Consider the following 26,511-nt stretch of genomic DNA (forward strand, 5'->3'; position numbering starts at 1 on the left):
CCTCTGGACTCACCTTTTGCCAGCATCACTCAGCAGCCTATTTGTGAAATTCATAATCACCCTGTCTACATCCTAATTGCTGCCATCTACTGATCTCAGGGTGCTCTCCTTCCTATCATTTCAATTCTTGACCCCAATACCTGCCCTCATCTTGGATGACTTCAATATTTAGGCTGATGGTCCATTTAACACCCTGGCTTCCTAGTTCATCAAACTTGATTCTCATGATCTCCATTTCTACTTCCTCCACAATCTGTATCCTCTTGTTAAGCAGGTCAGAATGTTGCTGTAGAGGTGGGAGGTCTTCAGATGTTAAATATTGTATGTGTTTTTAGGCTTTTAAAAGCTTTTATTTTTTTTAAGAGTAAATAATGGAGACAGCTGGGTGGCTCAGTGGATTGAGAGTGAGGCCTAGAAATGGGAGGTCCTGGGTTCAAATCTGTCCCCAGATACTTCCTAGTTCTGTGACTGAGCAAGTCACTTAACCCCCATTGCCTAGCCCTTACCACTCTTTTGCCTTGGAACTAATACTCACTATTAATTCTAAGATGGAAAGTAAGAGTTTAAAAAATGCAAGCAAATGGGGATTGATTGAGGGAATGGGGTAGGTGTTTTGCTTGAAGAAGAGAAGACTCAGAGGAAACACAATAGTTTGTCTTCAAATATTTTTAAGAGCGAAATTAGACTTGCTCTTCTTGGTGACAGAAATAGGAAGCACATGTTCAGGTTGCAAAGAGGTTAAGTGAAGCTTAATATCAGGGAAGATTTGCCTACAATTAGAGCTCTTCAAGGGGCTACCCCTTGAGGTGACACAGGTTCCTTCTCAGTGAAGATCTCCAAAGAAAGGATAAGCGATCACTTGCCAAATACTTCAGTGATCTTATTTAAATTTTCTTTTAGCAAAGAAGCAGCCCATTCTAAACTGAGCCTTAACTCCATAAATTGTTTCCTGAACTGAGTATTGGGTCCAAGAGTGTGGATAGCTCAGTGGGGTCCATCTCCCATGGTGCATAGCTCAGAGTCCACATTACCTTTCAGGACCAGGGACCTCATGATCATAGATAGAGTGCTGTAAGGACTTCCTGGAAAAGCCCCAGTTGTTGTGTTATCATTGCATCCCTGGTTGTCAAGTAGGTAAAGCAATTTCTCTCCAACACCCCACTTGGAAACAAGGCTATTCCCCACCCAGAGAGCCCCATAAACCATCAGGTATTACTCATCAGCCTTTGCCAGCTCGTATAAGATGAGCCTGATGTTTTCCTTGCCAGGAGAACATTGTATTCCAGCTTCATTCTGTCCTGAGAGCCATCGCTGCAAGGGTGAGAAAACCCCCAACTTCCTGCCTGATATCCTCAAGCTGGAGGAGGGACCAAACAATTCTTCTTGCTGTTGTCCAACAAGGGCTAGAGTGGAGAATGTAGTTCTGGTGCTACAGAAAGATAACCAGATAGGTTGGCAGAGATCTGAATTCAACAATTCCATTCAACAAACAGCAATGAAAAACCTACTGTTTGGAATTGAAAGGAGGGAAATCATTTAACAATGAAAAAATATTCTAAATTAACTAATTAAATAAAAACTCTTTATAAAAAATAAATAATAAATAAAAAACCTACTGTTTATAGGGCCCAAAGTATAGGCATGGAAGGCAGGACTTGAACTCAGGCCTTTTGACTTTAGAATCAATTCTTTCCACCGCACCACTCTTCAGATCACCACTCTTCAGATACTCACAATCTAGTGGGGGGAATGAGATGCAAATACAGTTCACTATGATATATGCCAACATATAAGTATATTAGGCAGATAAATTAGGTTCTAAATGTTATTTTATTCTTTAAAAGCAAAATGATCATTTAAGTTATAGCCTATCTTCTTTTGGTTTTGGACAATGTTTATAATACATGTATTTATATATGTAGATATATATAGCATACATATATTCTTTGTATCCTCAACACTTGTGCTTTGAACTTAGCAAACAATTAATAAATGCTCACTCGATTGATTGAATCATCAATTATAATTTTATTTCACCAAAAAAAATTAGACAGATAAGCAAAGTGCTAGGTGAGACAGGAGAAGAGATAATTACTAGAGGAAGAGATCATCTTTCTTTCAAAGGATTTTTGAAGGGGATATTTGACCTGGTTTCAAATCCTGACTGCTACTTTCCACTTGGGTGACCTTGGGTCAATACTAAAATTCTGAAGCATCTAGGTGTGAAGGTGGCCCTAGGTTCTCAAAGATCACTGGAGCTTCTAAAAGCAAGAGAGGCCTCAGCTATAGACCAGTGATGATAATAGATTTAGAGCTGGAAGGAACCTCAGAGACCATTGAGTCTAATTCTCTCATTTTACCACCAAGGAAACTGAACCTGAGAGAGAGCAATTTCCCCAAGCTCAGTCAAAGGAAGGATTAAGCCTCAGGTCTTCCCGACTTCAAGTCTAGAGTCCTGACTAAGAGTCTATTACCTACCTAAATTAAAGGAAATCCTTCTCTATGGGTCATCTCATTCTTTTCAGCCTTCTCCAGTATCTTTTTCCCCTCCCTCTATCATCCACACTCTCACACTTATCCTCAATTTCTTCTTGTCTCCTGGTTGCTTCCCTAGTGCCTATATACTTGTTCTGATCTCCCTCACCCTCAAAAAACCCTCATAAGGTCCATCCATTCCCCCCTGGCTATCATCCCATATGTCTCTTCCCTTTTGTGGCTAAACTCTTTCTGAAGGTCATCTACAATGGTGCCTCTACTTCCTTTTCTCTCACTTTCTATTATCTAGCCTCTTACCTCATCATTCCACCAGAATTGCTCTTTCCAAAGTTACCAACATAAAAAAAAAAAAAACCTTCCCTGGGGACAGCTGGGTAACTCAGTGGATTGAGAGTCTCTAGATGGGAGGTCCTATGTTCAAATCTAGCCTCAGACACTTCCTAGCTGTGTGACCCTGGTCCAGTCACTTAACCCCTATTGCCTAGCCCTTACTACTCTTGCCTTGGAACCAATACACAGCATCGATTCCCAGATGAAAGGTGAGGGCTTAAAAAAAAATCCTTCACTTCTGTCTTAGAATCAATATTATCAATTACAAGGCAGTGGAGTGGTAAGGGCTAGGCAAATGGAGTTAAGTGATTTGTCCAGGGTCATACAACTAAGAAGTCTCTAAGGCCAGTTGTTGTTGTTTTTTAAACCCTTACCTTCTGTCTTAGAGTCAATGCTGTGTATTGGTTCCAAGGCAGAAGAGTGGTAAGGGCTAGGCAACAGAAGTTGGGTGATTTGCCCAGGGTCACACAGTTAGGAAGTGTCTGAGGCCATAAGGCCACTTTTGAATTGCAAGATCTTTAGGGCTTGTTCCTCAAATCTTCAGCCTTCTTGAACTCTGCAACCTCTAGCATTGTCAGTCACTCTCTTCTCCTTGATACTTTCTTCTGTCTAGGTTTCTATATCCTGTCTTAATTCTCCTTACTGCTTCTTCTAACCACTCCTTTTCAGTTTCCTTTGCTGGATCTTGGTCCAGGTCACACTCATTTAAATGTCCTGGACCCTTTTCCCTTCTTTCTCTACAATAGTTATTTCATTTGGTGATCTCATCAGTTCCCATACCAATACCAATGGATCCAACACCATCGCCATGTAGATTCTCCACTTCATTTATCTAACTCTAACTTCTTTCCTAACCTTCAGTTTTCATGTCCAACTACCTATTATTGTACAACTGGATGTCCCATAAACATCTCAAAATTGACATATCCATAATTGAATACATTATTTCCCTTCAAACCTTCCCGTCTTCCTAACTTCCTTATTACCATCAAGGGCATCATCACCATCCCAGGCACCCAGGTGTCATTCTTTCCAATACACTCTTTTTCTTACCTTCCCCATATGTACAATATGTTGCCAAATTCTGTTTATTTGACTTTCCTTAGATCACTAGAATATAGTCTCTTCTCTCTTCTGATACTGACATCAACCTGAGGCAAGACCTCCTCACCTTTCACCTGGACTATTTCAACAGCTTACCATATGTTTTCCCATTACAGTGCCTCCTCAATTCTTAATCTTTCTAAATCATAGGTCTTACCACACACCCCTAGTTCAATAAACTCTAAAGGTTCTTTATCAGGTCCAATAAAACTCTCTTTCTCCTGCAGGACCCCCCTTGCCACTCCCCATCCTGTTCCCCTCTCATTTTTCATTCTTTTTACACATTAGTCAATTCTGTTATTCTGCAATCCAACAACACTGATTTGCTTGTTGTTCCTTGAACAAGATAACTCCTCAGCTTCCAGGAATTTTCACTGTCATTCATGAAATGCTTTACTTCTTGGGATGTCCATCACTTGGGGAATGGCTGGACAAATTATGGTACATATTGTGCTTTAAGAAATGATAAGCAGGGCGCAGCTGGGTAGCTCAGTGGATTGAGAACCAGGCCTAGAGGCGGGAGATCCCAGGTTCAAATCTGGCCTCAGACATTTCCCAGCTGTGTGACCCTGGGCAAGTCACTTGACCCCCATTGCCTAGCCCTTACCACTCTTCTGCCTTGGAGCCAATACACAGTATTGACTCCAAGACAGAAGGTAAGGGTTTAAAAAAAAAAAAGAAATGATAAGCAAAGTGATTTCAGAAAAAGCAGGAAAGATCTGCAGGAACTGATGCAGAGCAAAATAAGCAGAAACCAGGAGAATATTGTACACATTAACAGCAATGTTGTAGGATGATTAGCTATGAAAACGTAGCTATTCTCAGCAATGTAATGATCTGGGACAATCCTGAAAGACTTGGTGGGGATTGTCACCACTGTCAGAGAAAGAACTGTTGGAGTCATCTTTCTCATCAGTGTATTTATGGTTTTATTTGGGGGTTTTGGTTATGTATGATTTTGCTCTTACCATAATGATCAATATATAAGTGTTTTGCATGACAATAAAATATTTTTAAAAAAGAAATGCTTTTAAGAAAGCCTCAGCTAGAATCCCATTTCCCAGAAGAAGTGTTTCTCATCCCTACTTAACTGTTTGTACATAGTTGTTTGCAGGTGGATCCCCTAATGGATCTCAGGGACTGCTATTTTTGGCTTTGTTTCCCCAGCACTTTGCATGGTTCCAGACACCTAGTTGGTGTTTAATAAACGTTTCCTCACTAATGACTATTGGCAAGCACTTAGGCATTCACGCAAGCTAGCCCACAACCAGTACACTATCACCAAGTGTCCAACCTCCTCTCCTTTGCCCCAGTCCCCCACCCAGCGGACACACATCTTGCCCTTCCATGCACACGTGTTCACGCAAAGACCGGTGAGATGCTCCCTCCCAGCTCCCCTTGGACGGTCCCCGCTGAGGCACCTCCCCTCTTCCCCCCACTCCAAACCCCCGCCCCGCCTCTTCACCCCCAGATGGAGCCGCCTTTGCCCAAAAGGGGCAGGAGAGAGAGTCAGCGAACTCCTGACGTCCTGCTCCGGCTCAATTTCGGTTCCCCGGCATACTCAAGGACAGACGGGACGGACCCACGGCTGGCAGGACTCGAGACCAGCCAGGGAGAGGAACCGCGGGGGCGCTCGGGGCTCAGCAGTCTCCGTACAGCTCTTCCAGCGAGTAAGGGAGTGAGTGAGTAAGCGAGCGTGCACGCATCCATCCGTCCCGTTATCCTTCCAGAGTTTGACCACAGAACCAGGCTCCCTGCCTGTATGGAGAGGCAGTGGAGGGGGGAGGGGAGAAGGGGGCAGGGGTCTGAATGGACACGGAAGGCTCTTTCCCGGGCTTTGGGATCAGTACACCGGTTTTAAGAAAAGGGTGGACGGAGGGGTCCGGGTCTAACTCCGGGGACCTAGTGAGGGTAAGAGCAGTGTAGTAAGGGCGGGGTCAGGGATGTAGGAAGAGGGGGCAGCCCCGAGGCAATTCCCGAGAAGGAGAGGGACAGGGTGATGTGCAGAAAGAGCTTTGCAAATCTTAAAGAACAGTCAACCTTTATTCATTTTGCAAGCTTGGCTGCCATAAGTGGATACCGGACTTGGGGTCTGGAAGACGTTGTTTCCAGTGCCATCCCTGATAGCCAGCGGCTGTTTAACCAACCCCTGGGCCAATCACTTAACCTCCCAATGCCACTGAAGACTCTAAACCTATAAATTGCAACGAAGGTGGGGCTCTGCTTGATAGAGGAAGTACTTCTCCACAAGTCCCCTCTACCAATGCAATCCTGGTCCAGTCAAAACTATGGATGCTATTCTTCTCCAGAGGAGGTGTGAACTTGGAATATAAGTGGGAGAAGGGGACTTTAAAAAGGTAGGATATAGAAGGTTGTTACTGGGATGAAGCTTAGATCATAGGACTTCTAACACTGGAATGTTAGAAATGGAAAAGGTCCTAAGAGGCTATGTATAGATAGGATTTTAGAGCTAAAGCTAGGAGGAACCTCAGAGGCCATCTAGTCTCCCCAGCCTCAACACACATACACTGAGGAGAAAGCTGAAGCCCATGAAAGTATAGTAACCTACCTAGTCACAGTGTCTGAGCTTTGATTATGGAGACTGTGCTCTTTCCCCTCTACCAACCCCCTATATTCTATAAATGGAGAAACTGAGTCCTGGGGTTCTTGTCCCAAACTCATCTATCAAGTCAGCACTAGATGTGGGTGAGAACTCAAATCCCCCACTCCTAAACCAAGGCTCTTTCCACAAATGTAAATTGGGAACTAGTTACAAGTGACTAAGGCCAAACTAAAAAATTCCATCTTCTACAGTAAACCTTTCCCAGTTCTTTTTGATTCCATACCTTCCCTCCATTAATTATTTCCTATTTATCTTGTATAAAGCGTATTTGTTCATATTTGTTTGCTTGTTGTTTTCCCCATTAGATTGTAAGCTCCTTGAAGGCAGGAGACTCTTTTGCCTTTTTTTCTTATCTTCAGTCACTTGACACAGTGTCTGGCATAAGAAATGCTGAATGGTTGATTGACTGACTGTTAAGGAATAAGGAGGGTTTGGACCCAGATTTTAACTAAAAGATGAATTGCATAGGACTGGAATTTGGGAGACTTGGATTCTAGTCCCAGCTCTGTAACTTATTTAGTGGCCAAACTCTCTGACTCAGTTTCCTTATTTGTAAAATGAGAACAATACATGACCTTTCTTCCCAGGGATCTTGTGATCCTCGAATGAGAAAATGTATGGGGCAGTGCTTTCAAGAAGGTAATAATCTGGGGGAAGTTGGGTAGCTCAGTGGATTGAGAGCCAGGCCTAAAGACGGGAGGTCCTGGGTTCAAATGTGGCCTCAAACACTTTCCAGCTGTGTGACCCTTGGCAACTCCCCATTGACTAGCCCTTACCACTCTGCCTTGGAACCAATATAATTGTAATAATAATTATTATTCTTTTGCCTTGAGACAAATGCACAGTATTGATTCCAAGATGGAAGGTAAGGGTTTAAAAAAAAAAGAAGGTAATAAGCTATATGCAGGAGAGTTATTGTTTAATCAGGGCAGAAGAGTTTGCATAAATGAATGGAGTTGTGATCTCAGACAAGTGATTTCAAATGGGTCTTAGTTTCCTCCTCTAAAAAATAAGGGAGTTAGACTTAGATGGTCTCTACCCTCACTTCTACCTCTAACATTCCATGTTCTAACATTCCTTTAGTTTTGAAATGGGATTATAGTATCATAGGCCAGTTTCTAGCTACCTAGTCCTACCCCCTCATTTTGAAGAAAAGGAAACTGAGATCCAGGGAATTTAAGGGGCTTTGCCCTATCTCAGATAATTAGTAAGTGGTAGAGGGCAGATGTGATTTAAGGTCCCTTCTGCCACTTGATATTCCTTGTTCTGTATTCTAAAGTCCCCTCCAACTGCACAGGTCTATGATTCTCTGCTTATTCCCTGGATTCTCAAAATTTCTCTGTGAAAGGAGAGGCATAGCAGGATTGAATCAGAGAGAATGGTGGGAGTTCCATAAGGGCATTTGTCCAGCAGTCAAGTAAAAAAGAAAACAATCCTTCATATGAGTCCTCAGTTTCTCCTGCTCCAGAAATATTTAAGCATTAGAATCATAGATTGGTAGAACTAGAAGGATCAGAAGAGTTCCGCTGTGCCATTTTACAGATAAAGAAATGAGGCTGAAAGGGCTGATGTGAATTGCCTTAGGTCACTCAAGGAGTAAAGCTTTCAATCTCAAATCCTTTGTCCCCAGGTTTAGTGATCTTGCCACTGTCCCATGTTAAGGATAACAAAGATGTGGACACAGCATTTTCCATTTGGAATCATGGAGTCCAGTCCCTCTCTTAACTTCACCCAAGTGGAGTTAAGGGCCTCTACTAAGTGATTCACTGAATTCCCAGGGATGGTGGAAGCATGTGTCCCTGAGAAGAGATTTCTCTGCCCCTTTCCTGGGAAGAAAGGGAACAGAAGACATTGGCCACTGGAGTAGGCTGACATAAATTTTAGGACACTGAAACTGGAAGGAATTTTAGAGATAATCTAGTCCAACCCCCTCGTTTTATATAGAAGAAACTGGAAACCTAGATTGTTGAGCAGAATTTGAGAACTGGAACCCAGTGCCTATACCTTTAGTCACACAGTTCTTTTCCACTCTGCTACACTCTTTCTTGGGGTCATCTGCTCCAACCCTTCTTTCTCCCTCCTTGCCATCTTACAGCTAGGGAAACTGAGGTTCAGAGCGGGTGCACAGAAAGTCAGAGTCCAATTTGGAGCACTTTAAGATTGACACAGGCTCTCTTTGACCTGCTCCTTGTACAACAGCAGGAGCCCCGACTGCCCAGGGCAGCTTGCCAGGAACACAGTCCCTGGTTGGCCCTGTGAGAATGCAGGAGAAGGAGAGATCCCAGTCTTGTGGGGGCTGGGGACTGGGCACATGCCCCCTTCCCCAGGGGACCTATGGGCACTGATAGAAGGGAAAGAGATGAGGCAGGGTAGTATCCACTCATGAGGGGCTGAGAGCAGATTTGATCCTCAGCCAGAGAAAGGGTGGAGGTATGGCATTATTCCAAGGCACGGGCCTCAGGCAAGTTTGAAAGATGGACTTGGAGGGGGAGGAGGTCCTAGTGACAAAGACCAGCTGCAGTCTCAATGGGGATGAGACTGGGAACGGAAGGAGCCAGTGAGCCTCAGTGAACTGAGAATGTCCAGGCATTTCCAAACCTTTTCAACGTCCAAATCCCTTAGAGTTTTACTCTGATGTGGAGACAGAGGGCTGAACCAGATGACCTCCACCCTTAGCCCAGGGCAATCATGATCATAATTCCCATTTTGCTGGTGCTTTAAGGTTGACAAAGCACTTTTCTCTCAACAACCTTGGGGAATAGGTAGTGCAAATGGATAGAGAATTGGGTTCAAGATCAGGAAAACCTACCTCAGACCTTTACTAGCTTTGTGAATCTAAGCAAGTCACTTAACCTCTGCTTGCCTCAGTTTTCTCATCTGTAGATGAGAAATTGGACTAGATGGCCTCTAAGATCCTTTGCAACTGAAATCTAATATTGTAAGTAGTATTAACTATCCTTTGGTTTGATAGATAAGAAAATCGAGTGTCAGAATGTGGCCCTGGGGTGAGGAATCATATAGAACCACGGAGTGGAAGAGCCCAGAAAGATCCACTGACTCAGTGTAGCATCCTTCTCACGATATCCCGCATTGTCTGGGTGGGTCCTTTCCCAGGTAGAAAAGAACTGTCCTTTCCTGAGTCCCTAAATGTTAATCGGAGTGCCAAATGCCATAGGTACAGACTAGCCAGTTTAAATCTATGGGTTGGGGTGACTGGCTCATCTCTGCCCCCCAAAGGACATGGTCAAGGCTGAACTTCAAGAAAGAAGAGTGACAAAGCCACTGAGTCAGAAACTATAAATGCTTAGGAAAGAAACCTGGGTGCAAGTTCTGGTTTTTCTGCTAACTTGCTGTTTGATTCTCCTTGAGGTATGGTTTTCCTGTTTCTAAGTGAAGGAGTTGTATTTTAGGATCACCAGATCATGAATTTAAAAAGTCTAGTCCAAGCACTTTATCTAACAGTTGAGAAAACTGAAGCATAGAGGGATTAAGTCACAAAGTCAGTAAGTGTCTGAGATGAGATTCAAACCCAAGTCTAAGACTCCTGATCCAAGTCCAGGACATTAGCTACTACTCTGGGGTACTTTCAAGGCTTTCATGGGCCCAGAAGATTAAAATAGAAGCAGAGATAGAAAGGTACAAAGAGCAGATTTTGACCAGACATGGGGAAAAAACTCAGAGTTGTCCAAAAGTTGAATTAAGATATCTCAGGAGATAGTGGCAGTTAAAGGGCACTGAGCCTGGAGTCAAGAAGACCTGAGTTCAAATCTAATCTAAGACACCTATTAGCTATGTGGCCCTAGGCAAGTCATTTTATTTCTGTTTTTCTCAGTTTCCTCATAATTATAAAGTTCTTAGCATAATGCCTGGCACATAGTAAACAGTACATAAATGTTAGCTATCATTATTAGTGAGTTTCCCAGTTATTTAAGGTCTTGAAGTAGAGGTTACATGATCACTTCAGGAACATGTTGGACTTGAAGGCTTCTAGATCCTTCCAATTCTGGCTTTCTGGGGCTATGTGGTATGTAAGGTCTCTTCCAACTCACATTCTGTATTCTATTCAATTTTGTTGTTGTTATTCAGTTATTTCAGTAATTTCTGACTCTTTGTGAAACCATTTGGGGTTTTCTTAGCAGAGATACTGGAGTGGTTTGCCATTTCCCTCTCCAACTCATTTTACAGGTGAGGAAACTGAGGTACATAGAGTTAAGTGACTTTCCCAGGGTCCCACAGCTAGTGAGTGTCTGAGGCCAGATCTTCTTGATTACAGGACCAGCACTCTATCTACTGCACCACCCAGATTTCCCCATTCTATTCAATTTTAGTCAATGAATATTTATGAACATGCTGGCCACTGTTGCTACAAAAGTAGCCCTTATTGGCTCTAGAGCCTCTCTCCCAACTCAAACTGGCAGGTCAGGTCTCCAGAGCTTATCTGCCTCTTCCTTCAGGATCTAGGGTACCCCTGAGGACTTGGGACTATTTTTCTAATGCTCTAGTCTCCATCCAATGTGTTACTACCAACTCTTAGTCACCAGTGATTACAACTGCAGTACCATTTGCCAGCACCAGTTAGTATCTCATCTTGTCAGCTGATTTATCCTCAATGTTGCAAATAAGCAATTAGCATCAATTAGTTTTTACAAAGGGATATTTACTGAGGTAGCCCAATGGATAGTCAAGACATCGTCTATGATATATCGGTCCTCCTTGAAAATGAAGGATGAACAACATTTTTGCTACCCTTGATTCTCTCTTTGCCGTGCAGCACCCTTACCCTTTCCCTTGAAATTCCCCTGGGAATTGCCTCCTCCTGAAGACCTCTGGCTCCTCCATGCTTCTGAAGGTTGCAGATTTTGTTGTTGGCACTGCTGCTTAGTGAAGTCCTTCTTAGAGGTGACAGTGACTCTTTGTTCAAAGAGAAAGGGAGCTTTCTAGGAAAGGAAAAAGCTCAGGATTCATTAAGAGCTAAGTTAACAGGAAACAATAGGATCTCCTGTCCAAGACATCTCAGAAGGTCGTTTGGTCCAGGCTTTGTCCTCTAAACATAGATTTTCCACCAAAGTTGAGGGGACCAAAGGAATCAGTGGTCTTCTTGACCCCAACGGGCACAACCTGGAGCCACAGGAAGAAGATGCAGAGAGGCAGATTTTAGCACAATGTAAGGATAATTTCTAATAAAGTTGTCCAAAAGTCTGCCTTGGGAGAGAGTGGATTCCTCTTCTCTGAAGGTCCTTATGCCTTTGCTTGTTCCCATTTCCAGTTCTCCACCATCCTTAAAGTCATCCAGTTCACAGCCTTGGAATTATTCTCAAATCCTTGGTCTTTTCCATCTTGTGTCTATGCAACTTACAAAAGCTTGCCATTTCTACCTCTGCAACATCTCTTAAATCTGTCCCCTTCTCTCCATTCACATAGCTTTTTGCTTGGTTCAGGCTCGCATCACTTTTTGCCTGGACTGTTATAAAAGCTTTTTAATTGCTTTTCTTAGCCCAAATTTCTCCTTTCTCTAACCTATCCTCCATAGAAAATCAGAAATTATTTTTCTTAAGCTGCTCTGCTCAGTAAACTCCAGTGGCTCCCTATTGTCCAAGTATAAACTCCTCAGTTTGGTATTTAAAGCCCTAATGGGGCAGCCTGGTTGAGTTGGCAGTGGATTGAGAGCCAGGCCTAGAGATGGGAGAACCTGGGTTCAAAACTGGCCTCAGACACTTCCCAGCTGTGTGACCCTGGGCAAGTCACTTGACCCCCATTCCCTAGCCCTTACCGCTCTTCTGCCTTGGAACCAATACATAGTAATGATTCTAAGACAGAAGGTAAGGGTTAAAAAAATAAATAAAAATAAAAATAAAGCCCTAACAACCTGACTCCCACCTGCCTTTCTTAGCTAATTACACATTAAACCCTTCATGCACTCAACAGCCTAACCAAGTTGGTTTACTTGCTCTTCCTCACACATGGGAGCATTTCTCCTCTCTCCATATTTTTGACCAAGCTTTCCCCCAAACCAAGAATCAAATCCTCCTTACGACCACGTCCAGTTTCCTTTGAACTCAGCTCAAACACCATATGCGTCAGTATACCTCTCTTGATTCTCCAAGTTGCAGGTGTCATACCCTCTCTCCATTGAAATAATTATATTTTCAATTGCCGTGCATATATATGTGTGTATTATATATATGCTTAAATATATACACATATGTGATATATAAATACATGCATGCATACACACATATGCACACATATATATGAACGTGTGTGTATCATTTCCCCCAGAGGCAGCTAGATGGTACAGTGGATAGAATGCCGGTCCTAAAGTTAGGAAAACTCGTCCTGAGCTCAAATCTGGCCTCAGACGCTTACTGGCTTCATGAACCTAATTGTCACTTACCCTTATTTGCCTCAGTTTCCTCCTCTGTAAAATGAGCAAGAGAAGAAAATGGCCAAACACTCCAGTATCTTTGCCCCAAAAAGTCTTAAATGGAGTTCTGAAGAGTCAGTTACAACTGAAACGATTGCACACAAAATCATTTCCCCCAATTTAAGAATGTAAGGTCCAATGAAGCAGGGACTGCTTCATTTTCTCTTTTTGCCTGGCATTCAAAGCCCTTCCTAACCTAGACCCCTCCTACCTTTCCAGTCTTCTTACACCTTAATTCCTTCCATTACTCTGTGATCCAATAACACAAACAAGACACTCCATTTCTTGACTCCAGACACTCTCTCAGGCTGTCCCCCCATGCTTGAAATACTCCCCTTCCTCATCTCTACCTACTGCCTTCCCTGGTTTCCTCTAAGACCCTACTAAAACCCCATCTTCTACAAGGAGACATTCCCAACTCCTCTTAATTCTAGTGCCTTTCCTCTGTTAAATATTCCTATTTATGCTGCATATGACTTATTCGTAGATATTTATTTGTTGTCTGCCCCCATCAGATTGTGAGTTCTTTAAGGGAGGGGCTATCCTTTGCCTCTTTGCACACTCTAGGACTTGGCACAGTTCCTGGCACATAGGAGATGCTTAGTAAATATTTATTGACCAACTAACTAGTATCCTCCATGCTGAGCAGTGGAATAGGCACAAAGTTTGGCACTCAATAAATGCTCGTTGGGGCAGCTAGACTGCCATGCCTGTAGTTAGGAAGATTCATCTTCCTGGATTTGAATTTGGTCTCAGACACTCACTATCTGTGTGATCCTGGGGAAGTCATTTAACTATTTGCCTCAGTTTCTCATCTACAAAATGAGCTGGAGAAAGAAATGGCAAAACACTCCAGAAAACCCCAAATGGGGTCATGAAGCCTCAGACACGATTGAAAAACAACAACAAGGAAGATATGCTTGTTGGGTTGATTGATTCCTCCCCTGTAAAATGAGGTGAATAGACTAGATGATCTCTAAATCCCCTTGAAAGGCTAGCATTCTGTTTCCTAACAATCTGGGTTATAAGTCAGGTTCTTTTGAGCTCTAACTTTCTATTTTTAGAGCTCCTCCAACTCTTAAGAATCCAAGTTCATTCTCATTTATCTCTATTGGATTTCAACTTATTTGATTCCACCCAGCATCCTAACCTGTCAAGATGGGTAGATGGAATAATATGTGGATAAATGGATGGAATAAGCATTTACTAAACATCTACTATGTGCCAAGTACTATCTCACTCAATCTTGTTGTCTTTGGGTCCTCCTGCATCCTGACTCTGGCATGCAGGGTGTTAGCTATTCTTCCCAGCTTTCTGGCATCTGAAAATCAGATAACGAGATCATCTGGACCTTTATCCAAGTTACTGATAAAAATGTCATAAAAATCGTACTGATAAAAATGAAAAAATTAAAATTAAAAAACCAAAGCAGGGTCAAGCACAGATCCCTATAGCCCTTGAAATCTCTTTCTCAGTTTACATCAGACAATTAATGTCTACCCTTTGAGTCCTGTTCTTTAACTAGCCATTTAATCATATAATCTGGTCTCGTCCATATCTCAGCATATTTTCTACATCATTAGGGCAAGCTACTTTAATAAATCCCTTGCCAGGGAGCAACTAGGTGACTCAGTGGATTGACAGCCAGGCTTAGAGATAGGAGATCCTGTGTTCAAACATGATTTCAGACATTTCCTCACTGTGACCCTGGGCAAGTCACTTAACTCCATTGCCTAACTTTTACTCATTCTTCTGCCTTGAAACAAATATATAGTATTTTGTCCAAGATGGTAAAATAAATAAATAAATAAATAAATAAATTTCTTGCCAGGTTCTAAATTAAACTGTTGCCATTGCATTCATTTAAACAATTAGTTTCTTAACTTTGCCCCTTAAAAAAATGAATGAGGTAACCTTTGAATATAAGAGAGATAGTGGGAAAGCAAACAATGATCACAGAGAGGCAGCAGGGAGTCATCCAAAGCAAGTCTTTGGATGAATGAATCATGGATGGATGGATGAATCAAGTGAGATTTGGATGGATGAATTATAAAGAATGAATCAATGAGGGGGCAACAAGGTGGCTCAGTGGATTGAGAACCAGCCCTAGAGACGGGACGTCCTAGGTTCAAATCTGGCCTCAGACACTTCCCAGCTGTGTGACCCTGGGCAAGTCACTTGACCCCTATTGCCTAGCCCTTACCACTCTTCTGCCTTGGAGCCAATACACAGTATTGATTCCAAGATGGAAGGTAAGGGTTTAAAACAAAAGAATGAATCAATGAATCAACAGTGTGATCTAATGGTGGGACTTCAGCCCTGAAATGAAGCTGATGAGATGGTTATTTGGGAGTTGGCAGGTCTTTGCTGATGATCCCTCCCTGGGCTGGAAATGATCCACTCTACTCCTGAGGAAAGTGGATGAGAACCAGTAGAGATCTGAAGCCAGACCCACCCTTACTGCCCTGAGCTTTGTTTCAATCCTGTTCTATTCTGTCATCACTAAGACATTCCTTATTTAGCATTTTGTGTTTCAATTCATATTGAAACTCCCTACCAAAGAACAAGATTCTCACCCCAACTCTAGCCATCTGTTCTCTTAATCCTATACATCTCAGAAACTACCCCTCCTTTCCCAGTGCCTCACTCTAGAACTTTCTGATCCTGTGCCCTCTGCAACTCCTGCTCCAATGAACTCCCTTCCATTTTACAAGTTCCTTCCTATTACTTTTGCATTCTGGAACTCCCTGTGCCTTGGCTCCCTCCAGACCACACTGACCACCCTGCCCAGTACCATTTGCACTTTCACTTTCTACCCTCTGACTCACTGGTTTTAGTAAGGGAGTCTCTTGTTTCCCAGGGCCACTCCTAAACTCTTCCTCTGTTATCATGACTCAAAAGCCTCTCTTATTTGACATTCATGCAATCAAAATCTATCAGTGTTTTGTACCAGTTATCCACAGATCTCAGGAATTCTCCCTTCTTTTTCTTTTCTTAAAAAAAAAAACAAAAAACAACACCACCTCACCTTCCATCTTAGAGTCAATACTAGGTATTGGTTCCAAGGCAGAAGAGCAGTAAGGGCTAGGCAATGGGGGTTATGTGACTTGCCCAGGGTCACACAGCTAGGAAGTGTCCGAGGTCATATTTGAATCCAAAACCTCCTATCCCTAGGCCTGACTCTCAATCTACTGAGCCTCTTAGATTAAAACAAATAAATCCCTTGCCAGATTCTAGATAAATTGTTGCCAAAGACCCAAGCCACCTAGTTGTCCCTTCTCTCTCCTTTTTTAATGTGTTTAAGACCTAAATCATAGTCTCTCTTGATCTCTGACTAGTATACATTAATATACATGTCAATATTCCCTCAAAAATCCAACTTTCTAGCTCCTTAATCTTCTCAACTCATATGACTCTCCACTTCTGCAATGCACAAGAATGGTCATACCCTGGGGGCTCAGTGGATTGAGAGCCAGGCCTACCAATGAGAGAGAGAGAGGGGAGAGAGAGAGAGAGAGAGAGAGAGAGAGAGAGAGAGAGAGAGAGAGAGAGAGAGAGAGAGAGAGAGAGAGAGAGAGAGAGGAGGTCCTATGTTCAAATCTAGCCTCAGACACTTCCCAGCTGTGTGACCCTGGTCCAGTCACTTAACCCTTATTGCCTAGCCCTTACTGCTCTTCTGCCTTGGAAAAGATAGAAGGTAAGGGTTTACAAAATAAAAAAAAAAAAGAATAATCATACCCTTAATCTTGTCATTACTCACAAATAAAAGCTGTCCATGTTTGAGAACTCCAAAATTCTTTGTTTTTCACATGATGACTTTTTATCTTCCTATCTCTCCCCTGACCTTCATTTCTTCTATTTTTTGTCCTTCCAAGGACCTCGAATTCCTCAATCACTCAATATCTTCCTCAGCTATCACTCTTGCTCTAGCTATATTCTCCTTCCCATTTTCAGCCTCTTGGTCAATCAGTTCAACTCTACAGTATTGTTGCCCCTTGTCTTATGCCAAATCACACCTTGCCTAACTCAAATTCCGAATTACTCCGACCAGTTGCTTTCTTTATTACTACTCATGTGCTGTTGATTAGAACTGAAGGAAACCGCCATGCTGGCTGGACCACCACACATGTCTGCTCGACAATCTTGTCTTAGCCCTCTCGAAAACAAGGCAATGCTACTACTCCCTAATTCCTTTCTTCTCTCTCTCACACTAGTGATTGTTATTAATCTCTTCTCATTCTACCCATATCCTTCATCCCCATAAGCTTCACTTATCCCCCCAAAATAGAGGACTCTTACCAAGAGCTCCCTCTTGTCCCTCCTATTCATCTCACATCCAACTAATACCCCCTTTGTCTCATTCGATTCAGTGTCTAATGTCTTAATATATTGTCTTTCTTGGGGTGATTAGGTAGTTCAATAGATTGAGAACCAGACCTAGAGAAAGGAGGTCCTCAGATGCTTCCTGGACGTGTGACCCTGGGCAAGTCACTTAACTCCCATTGCCCAGCCCTTACCATTCTTTTGTGTTGGCACCAAATATATGGTACTGATTCTAAGACAGAAGATAAGGTTTTTCTTAAAACCTTATGGTATAGGAGAACATTGTACACAGAGACTAATACACTGTGGTATAATCGAACGTAATGGACTCCTCCATTAGGGGCGGTGTAATGTCCCTGAACAACTTTCAGGGATCCAGGAGAAAAAAAACACCATTCATAAGCAAAGGATAAACTGTGGGAGTGGAAACACCGAGAAAAAGCAACTGCCTGAATACAGAGGTTGAGGGGACATGACAGAGGATAGACTCTAAATGAATACTCTAATGCAAATACTATCAACAAAGCAATGGGTTCAAATCAAGAAAACATCTAATGCCCAGTGGACTTACGCGTCGGCTATGGGGGGTGGGGGGGAGGAAAAGAAAATGATCTATGTCTTTAACGAATAATGCTTGGAAATGATCAAATAAAATATATTTATAAAAAAAAAAAAAACCTTATGGTATGGTCCTTTTTGCCAAGGTCAATCCTGCCACATTTAAGCTTGATCACTCTCCCCAAAATCATCTCCATTCTCTGCCTGACTACTGATTTCTTCCCTGTTACCTGCAAACGTGCCCAAATCACCTGTCTCTAAAAAGACAAACAAAATGAAAATTCTCACTGTATCCTACCTTGCTGGCTAGCTATAATCCTTTATCTTTTCTCCCTTTCTTGACTAAACTCCTTGAAAAAACAATTTTCACTTGGTACCTCCTCCACTTCATTTTCACTCATTCTCTTATTTTATTTATTTAAAAAAATTTAAAACCCTTACCTTTCATCTGAAATCAATACTAAGTATCAGTTCCAAGCCAGAAGAATGCTTAGGTCTGGACAACGGGAGTTAGGTGGCTTTCCCAGGGTCACACAGCCTGAGGTCAGATTTGAACCATAGACTTCCCATCTCCAGGGCTGGCTCTCAATCCACTGAGCCACCTAGCTTCCCCCCCCCCCCCCACTGTCTTCTAAATCTTCTGCAATCTGGTGTCCAACTTGATATTCCGATGAAACGACTCTCACCAAAGTTAACAATGATTTCTGACCTGCCATATTGAATTGCCTTTTTTAGCCCTCATCCTTCTTATCTTCTGTAACATATGACTCTGCTCACCATCTTCTCTTTCCTGGTACTTTCTCTTCTCTGGGTTTTCACATTATGTATTAACAAAATAATATATGAAAATGAAAAGCTATTAGGATTATGTCATTTGTTGGGATCATCTTGTGCTATTCCTTTATCAAATTGGTTTCCATGTATAATATAGATATATAGATACAGATGAGAGATTATATAGCTATATAACTTCTCCATCTCTGGGAGACAGATGCTTTTAGTTGCCCCATTTTACAGATAACTACACTGAGGCAGACAGTTGTTTATCAACTTAAACAAAGTCACATAGTTGGTGAGTTTTTGAGGCAGGATTTGACTCCAAGTCCAGTATCTCTCCACTGCACCACCCAGTTGACTGATTGGTGATGGAATCCAGTGTCTCTTTGTACTTTGCTATTATGGTCAGTTCCCTATTGAAATATTATAAAAATAGTCAGGATTTGAGCACAGCCCCAGTCTGGGAGACTAATGACCTGGATTCTAACCCCAGCTGTGCCTTTAATTCATAATTTTGTCTTGGGAAAGGCATTCTCATATTTGTTTGCTTGTTGGCTCCCTCGTTAGATTATGAACTCCTTGAGGCTGAATTTGTATTTTCTTAACTCTTACCTTCCATTTTAGCATCAATATTGTGAATTGGTTCCAAGACAGAAGAGTGGTAGGTCTAGGCAATTGAGCTAACTGACCAGGGTCATAGAGCTAGGAAGTATCTAAGGTCAAATTTGAACACAGGATCTCCCGTCTCTAGGTGTGGCTTTCAACCCATTGAGCCACCTAGCTACCTCCCAGAGACTGTCTTTTGATCTTTTTGGACTTTTGGAAGATGCCTGGCACAGCATAGAAGCTTAATAAGTGTCTATTGGCCAGTTGATGCCCAGAATCTCCCTTTCTTCCTCTCTTAAATAAGGGAGCTGGATGAGACTATAATTATTCGATGACCTCGAAGGTCTCTATGTTCTCTGGCATTCTACATTCTAAGGACTTCCTATGTTCTGTCTGACATAGAAGCAGGTACACACAGAGAGAGTGGCAGGCATCTACATAACACATGCCTATACTCACTCTCTCTGGGCTGAGCCCTAGCCTGTCCTGTTTGCCTGGGTACTAGGGTGTATAGTCTTTATTCAATATCTTTTGGTCCCTGGAATCTCCCCAGGGTGTTTCATAATGCCATCTGTCCAGAATATGCTTTTCACTTTGGAAACAATGGCACAGACAGGTTAATAAACCTGCCAGAGAGTAATCCAGCATCCTAGGGCTATCAAAGCAAAATGAAAGGCAAGATGAGAGCAGAATGTTTGCTGAAACTGAAACAGGGAGAGAGAAAGCACATGGGAAGATGCGTCACAGTGAAATACCACTGAGATTCTATCTTTGTCCTTCTAGAGTTGCTGGCAGGGTGGCTGATGAGATGCAGAAATAGGAAAGAAAATGGGATTAGGGAGAATTCTTGTTGCCAGGAGAAGAGATAGTTTCATAATATAACCAAAAAAGTAGCACCAAGACCTCTCCAAAGGGGCCTCTTTTGTGATATGTGGCCTGGGGCATCTCTGTGGGGATATAAGGGACCTTGAGGCATCCCTAGGAAAAATAAGGGGCCTGGAGCAACTCTATGGAGGCATAAGGGGTCTAGGATATTATTAGGGATATAAGAGATTTGAGGCATCCTTAGGGGATATAAGGAGACTGGGGTATCCCTAGGGAATGTAAGCAGCTTGAAGAAGTACCAGAGGATAGGAAAAACTCTAGCGAGTACAAAGTTTCTAGTATATCCCTAGAAGAAATAGTTTGTATGAGGAAGAGGGGCAGATCTAGTCTTACTTTCATGAAAGTAGGGAGTTGCATAGTCTGAGTGAGTGTCTATGAGGTTTTGGTCTTTTTTTTTTTGGCGCCCTCTAGGAGTGCTTCTCCCCAGACAGATGCCCCTGTATCAGCCCTGTTGGTCCCTGGGTAGGGATGGCTTGGCCTTCACTGTCCTAGAGGGAACAAAGGAAACAGGGAACAAAATGAGGAGAAACAGGAGGGGAGAGTAAGAAGAGAAAGAAAAGGAAGAAGAGGAAGAGGAGAAAGAGGAGAAACAAGAAGATGAGGAAGAACAAGAAGAGGAAAAGGAGAAAGAAAAGAAAAATGCAGAGAAGAAGAGAAAACATAAAAGGAAGAGGAGAATAAGGAAGAGAAAGAGAAGGAGGAAGAAGAGAAAGGAAAAAGAAAGGAATAGAAAGAGAAAGAAAGAGAAGGCAGAACAAGAAGAGGAGGAGGAACAGAAAGAGGAGGAAGAGTATGACTCTGGGCAAGTCACTTAACCCTGATTACCTAGCCTTTGCCACTCTCCTGTCTTAGAATTGATATTAGGAAAGAGTGTAAGAGTTTATTTAAAAAAAGAGAGAGAGAGGAGGAGGAGGAAGAGATAGAGAAGGAGGAAGAGAAATAAAAAATGAAGGAGAAGAAGAGGAAGAGGAAGATGAGGCTCTGAAATCAGCTTAATGTAATGAAGAATGGTGGTTGGGGAGCTAAGTTCCAGTATGACCTTGATGAGATTCTTGATAACCTTCCATTATTATAAGTCTCTCTCTCTGTCTCTCTGTCTCTCTGTCTCTCTCTCTGTCTCTCTGTGTCACACACACACACACACACACACACACACACACACACACACACACAATGGAATGGTAAACCTGTACTAGAAACCCGGGGACCTAAATTCTGGTTTGGGATGTACTTTTTCACCTTCTACTATGAACCTTGGGCAAATCACTTTCTTCTGGTTCTCAGCTTTCTCATCTGTAAAAATAGGAGAGTTTTGGATTTGCTGATCTCTAAAATCTGTTGTCAGTGCTAAAAATTTTAAATCTGTGGTTCTAATGGTGGAATTCCAGGTGCCAAGATATTGTTGGGGGTGGGGCAAGAAAAATTTTCAGAGGGAAAATTCTAAAATCACAACTTAAGTGTAGCTTTGTCTCCAAGGGGAAGGGTGGTGTCCCTTTTTCTTTCTCTGTCCTCTTAGATGCGCATCATGGGTTTTTCACTGCATGGGATATATCTAATTACCTCAGGATTGGTTACTTAGGATCATAGCATTTATTTTTTTTTATTTAAGTCATTTTTTCAGGGTTACATGATTCATGTTCTTTCCCTCCCCTTTTCCCTCCCAGTCCTAGAGCCAACAAGCAATTCCAGTGGGTTGTATATGTATTATCATTCCATACCTATTTCCATATTATTCATTTTGGTAATAGAGTAGTCTTTTAAAAACCAAAACCCCAAATCCAATACCCAAAAAAACAAGTGACAAAGTGTATGTTTTTCTACTCCCACTGTTCTTTTCTCTAGCTGTGGAAAGCCTTCTTTCTCATAAATCCCTCAGAATTGTCCTGGATCTTTACATTGCTATTAGTAGCAGCAAAGTCGATTACATTTGATCATCACACCATGTTTCAGTTACTGTGTATAATGATCTCCTGGTTCTGCTCATTTCACTCCGCATCAGTTCATGGAGGTCTTTCCAGTTTGTAAGGAAATCAAGCAACTTATTATTCCTTATTGCACAACAGTATCCATAACCATCACATATCACAACTGGTTCATCCATTCACCAATCAAGGGACACCCCCTCATTTTCCAAATTTTTTGCCACCACAAAGAGCACAGTTAAGTATCATAGCATTTAGAGTCAAAAGACCCTTATCCATCATCTAGTACATTTATTCCCATTTTGTAGATGAAGACCCTGAGGCCCAGAGTGGGGAATTAACTTAGCACACTCCAGACCCAAAGTGCACATTTTCTACAACTAGAGAACTTATAAGTTTAGAAGTAATATAGCAAGAGAAAATGACCAGATAAAAGGAAACTGTCCAGTTGGGCACTAGGAAGCCCTAGCTTTTTCAGGCTCCCTAGACTAATATTCCTCTAGGGTCTAGACCATCCTGATCTCTGTCCTATTTATTTTTTCTGATACCACACACACACATATATATATGAAGCATCCACTGTTTGCACTGTTTACAGAACTCCCTGATAAGTGCTGGAGGGAGACATAACCTTGTTTGTAACTTTTATTTCATTTTAATTTTTTAAATTAATTTCTCTCCCTCCCAGCTCCCTTTCCCCCACCCTTATTTAAAGAGACACAATATTTAGGTAGAATGTAGTTCTGCCTTTTACACCTGAGCAAAGAAATGAGGCATAAAGATAACTGTAACTCATACAATGATCTGGCATTAGAGAAAGTGTCATGCACAAGTAGGTGGCACTACAAGGGATAGAGCACTGGGATTGGAGTTAGAAACACTCATTTCCCTGAATTCAAATCTGTCCTCAGGGACTTACTAGCTGTGTGACCCTGTGAAAGTCACTTCACCCTATTTGCCTCAGTTTCCTCATCTATAAAATGAGCTGGACAAGGAAATGGTACACCTCTCTAGTATCTGTGCCAACACAACTCCCACATGGAGTCATGAAGGCTCAGACATGACTGAAATGATGGAGATTTGACTCCCACATCTTCCCTCTCTCTGGTCCTTTGAATCTCCAAAGGCTGCAGTTTCCTCCTCTGTAAGACATGATTTGTCCTGTACTCCTCACCAAGTTGTTCTGAGCAAAGTGTCTTGTAAACCTTAAAGGGCTATAGAAATATGTAGTATTGTTGTTATTATTATGGATTTTATTGTTATTGTTGTTGTTATTATTATTATGATTATTACTCACTTAGGGTCCAGGGAAGACTTCCTAAAGGATGCAATATTCTTTTTTAAACCCTTACCTTCCATCTTGGAGTCAATCCTGTATATTGACTCCAAGGCAGAAGAGTGGTAAGAGCTAGGCGATGGGGGTCAAGTGACTTGTCCAGCGTCACACAACAGGGAAGTGTCTGAGGCTAGATTTGAACCCAGGACCTGCTTGTCTCTGGGCCTGGCTCTCAATCCACTGAGCCATCCAGCTTCCCCCATAAGGGTTTTTTAAAAATGAGGGAATTGGACTAGATCACCTGTAAAGTCCTTTCTAGTTCCAAGTCCAAAGATCCATCTTCTCTTCCCCTCTCCTCCCCTTTCCCGACTGGTCCATCTCCCTGATCCTCTGCCTGCAGGGCCTGCCTGGGAGGGGAAGGCCACAGAACTGCAGGTAAACTGGCAGGAATAACCCAAGAGAAGTAAATCCTCCAGATGCTCCCAGCTGGACACCTTGACCCGGAGCCAAATTTAAAATCTCTTCCCACACAGGCCACAAGGCCTTCAAAGCAGCAGGAGGAGCAGCTCTGTTCCAGTAGCCTCGAGATGAAAGATGATGGTCTCTTTCTCAGTAGCTGGTTCAACAAGCCAAGGAAATAAATACCCTTCAGTAGAGTATGTCAGCAGCATCCCCGTCCGTGACAAGGGGGCCGGGGGCCCAATGTCTCTATGGTAACCCCCTGCAAATAAACGGGGCTGCCTCATTATTTACCCTTGCCAGGCGCATCTGGAAGCGGCACTGCCTTCGGAGGAGAAGGCCTTGGATTCAAGTCCCTGCTACCATATTGTATAGCTCAGAGGCCTGCAAAGGGCATACATCTAGCCATGCGGGGGTTTTCAAAGCCAGATCCTCGGACTTCCAGTCCGGCGTGTTTTCTCCCGTACCACAATATTCCTCAGTATCTTAGCGGCACGCAAGTTCGATCTCTAAATAGTGATTCTGGACATAAGAAATCCTAAAAGCAAACTTTTTTCCTGAATAATTTGATTTTTTTTATTTTTTCCGATGGTTACATGATTCTTGTTGTTTCCTTCCCCTCTCCCGGAGTTGACAAGCCATTCCCCTGGGTTATACATGTATTATCACTCAAAACCTATCTGCATAGTATTCATTTTTGTCATAGAGTCATCTTTGAAAACCAAAACCTCAATCCTCTACCCATATAAACAAGTGATCAATCCGGTGTTTCTCTTCTGCATTTCTGCTTCCACAGTTCTTTCCCTTGGTGTGGATTGTGCTCTTTCTCCCATGGTCCTGGGTCATTGCATTAAAAGCAAACTTTCAAAGACCAGCTCAGTTGTGTGTGTGAGGAAGTGTGTGTGTATTCCAGGCCGGAGAGCCTGGTACACCTTGAAGTCTCTGCCATAGAGATTAACTCCAGGGGAAGAGTGGGACGAGGTCTGCTGAAGGGGGACTTGCTAATTATACTTGTTAATATTCATCTTCTCAGTCATGTCTGACTTGGAGTGACCCCGTTTGGGGTTTTCTTGGCAACTGGAGTGTTTTGTTGTTTCTATTTCTTGGTTCTTGCTAATCATTAGATGCTAAATTCATCAAGTAATGAAAGGGGGGATGCAGCTAGGGGACTTGAAGGATAGAAAATCAGGTCTGGAGAAAGGAAGCCCTGGCTTCAGATTTGATCTAATTGTGTGACTCTGGGCAAGTTACTTCCCTAGCCCTTACAGCTCTCCAGCCTTAGAACAAATGGTTAGTATTGATTCTAAGACAGAAGGGAAGGAAGGAAGGAAGGAAGGAGGGAGAGGAAGGAAGGAAGGAAGGAAGGAAGGAAGGAAGGAAGGAAGGAAGGAAGGAAGGAAGGAAGGAAGGAAGGAAGGAAGGAAGGAAAGAAGGAAGGAAGGAAGGAAGGAAGGAAGGAAGGAAGGAAGGAAGGAAGGAAGGAAGGAAGGAAGGAAGGAAGGAGGGAGGGAGGGAAGGGAGGGAGGGAGGGAGGAAGGGAGGAAGGGAGGAAGGGAGGAAGGGAGGAAGGGAGGAAGGGAGGAAGGGAGGAAGGAAGGAAGGAAGGAAGGAAGGAAGGAAGGAAGGAAGGAAGGAAGGAAGGAAGGAAGGAAGGAAGGAAGGAAGGAAGGAAGGAAGGAAGGAAGGAAGGAAGGAAGGAAGGAAGGAAGGAAATGTTTTTGTCTAATGGTCTCCTAATTCTCCAGTCAAAACCTGGATCTGGAGAGTCCTATCCCAAGGTGAGAACCAAAGTTCTGTCTCCTCATTAGTGAAACCTCCAGGTCATCATGGGGTAGTGAAAAGAGGAGACAATTCAGAACCACAAGCCTGAGTTTAAGATCTAGCTTGCTTTGTCACTAAGTCACCTCTCAGTTTGCCACCTGTCACTAAGTTGAGGGACACTGATCAAATACCTAATGCCAAGTCATTTAATCACTTCAGGCCTCAGTTCCTCATCTGGGAAATAAGGGATTTGGATTAAAGAGACTTGAACTTCCTTCCAGTTTTAAATCTATGATCCTGTGAGCCTCCAGTGTACCTCAGTGACCTTAAAGAAGTGACTTCCCTTTTCCGGGGCTCCGTTTCTTCCTTATCAGTCATCCAACAACTATTTAGTAGGTGCTTATTATAGGCCGTGTTTTATGCTAAATACTGGGGATACACACTTGGATTAATGGGAATATGATCGGGGAAGTAGACTCTAAGTATTCACCCTAATATAAATATTAATAATATGGAAATAGGTCTTGATCAATGATACATGTGAAACCCAATGGAATTGCTCATTGGCTATAGGGTGGAGAGCAGAAGGGGAGGAGGGGAGGGAAAGAAATTCATGTAACCATGGAAAAATATTCTAAATTAATTAATTAAATAAAAATTTTCAATTTACAAAAATAAGTACTAGGGATGCAAAGAAAGGTTCTTAAAAAGGGTCCTTGGGGCAGCTAGATGGTTCAATGGATACAGCACCAGACCTGGAGTTGGAGAGCCTGGGTTCATACCCAGCCTCAGACATTTCCCAGCTGTGTGACCCTGATAACCCCATTTACCTGGCCCATACTATTCTTCTGTCTTAGAATTTATTCTAAGACAGAAAAGAAAGGACTTTTTAAAGGAGTTAAAAAACAAAACAAAACCAGACTCCTTGCTGTTTAGGGGTTCACATTCTAATGGAGGAGACAACGTG

The 26,511-nt window shown here is 42.6% G+C and overlaps 1 protein-coding gene across 1 annotated transcript in view; it reads left to right on the forward strand.

Annotated features, from left to right (window-relative positions):
- The first annotated feature begins 5,414 nt into the window (after window positions 1-5,414).
- GPR20 (G protein-coupled receptor 20) overlaps window positions 5,415-26,511 on the forward strand; it is a 43,025-nt gene continuing 21,928 nt past the window's right edge. Inside the window, exon 1 of the mRNA XM_056823004.1 lies at window positions 5,415-5,612. The gene's annotated coding sequence lies outside the window, so the exon portion shown is untranslated. The remainder of the gene's footprint in view (window positions 5,613-26,511) is intronic.

This window comes from Monodelphis domestica, chromosome 3 (genome assembly GCF_027887165.1).
Source record: "Monodelphis domestica isolate mMonDom1 chromosome 3, mMonDom1.pri, whole genome shotgun sequence".
Lineage (NCBI taxonomy): Eukaryota > Metazoa > Chordata > Mammalia > Didelphimorphia > Didelphidae > Monodelphis > Monodelphis domestica.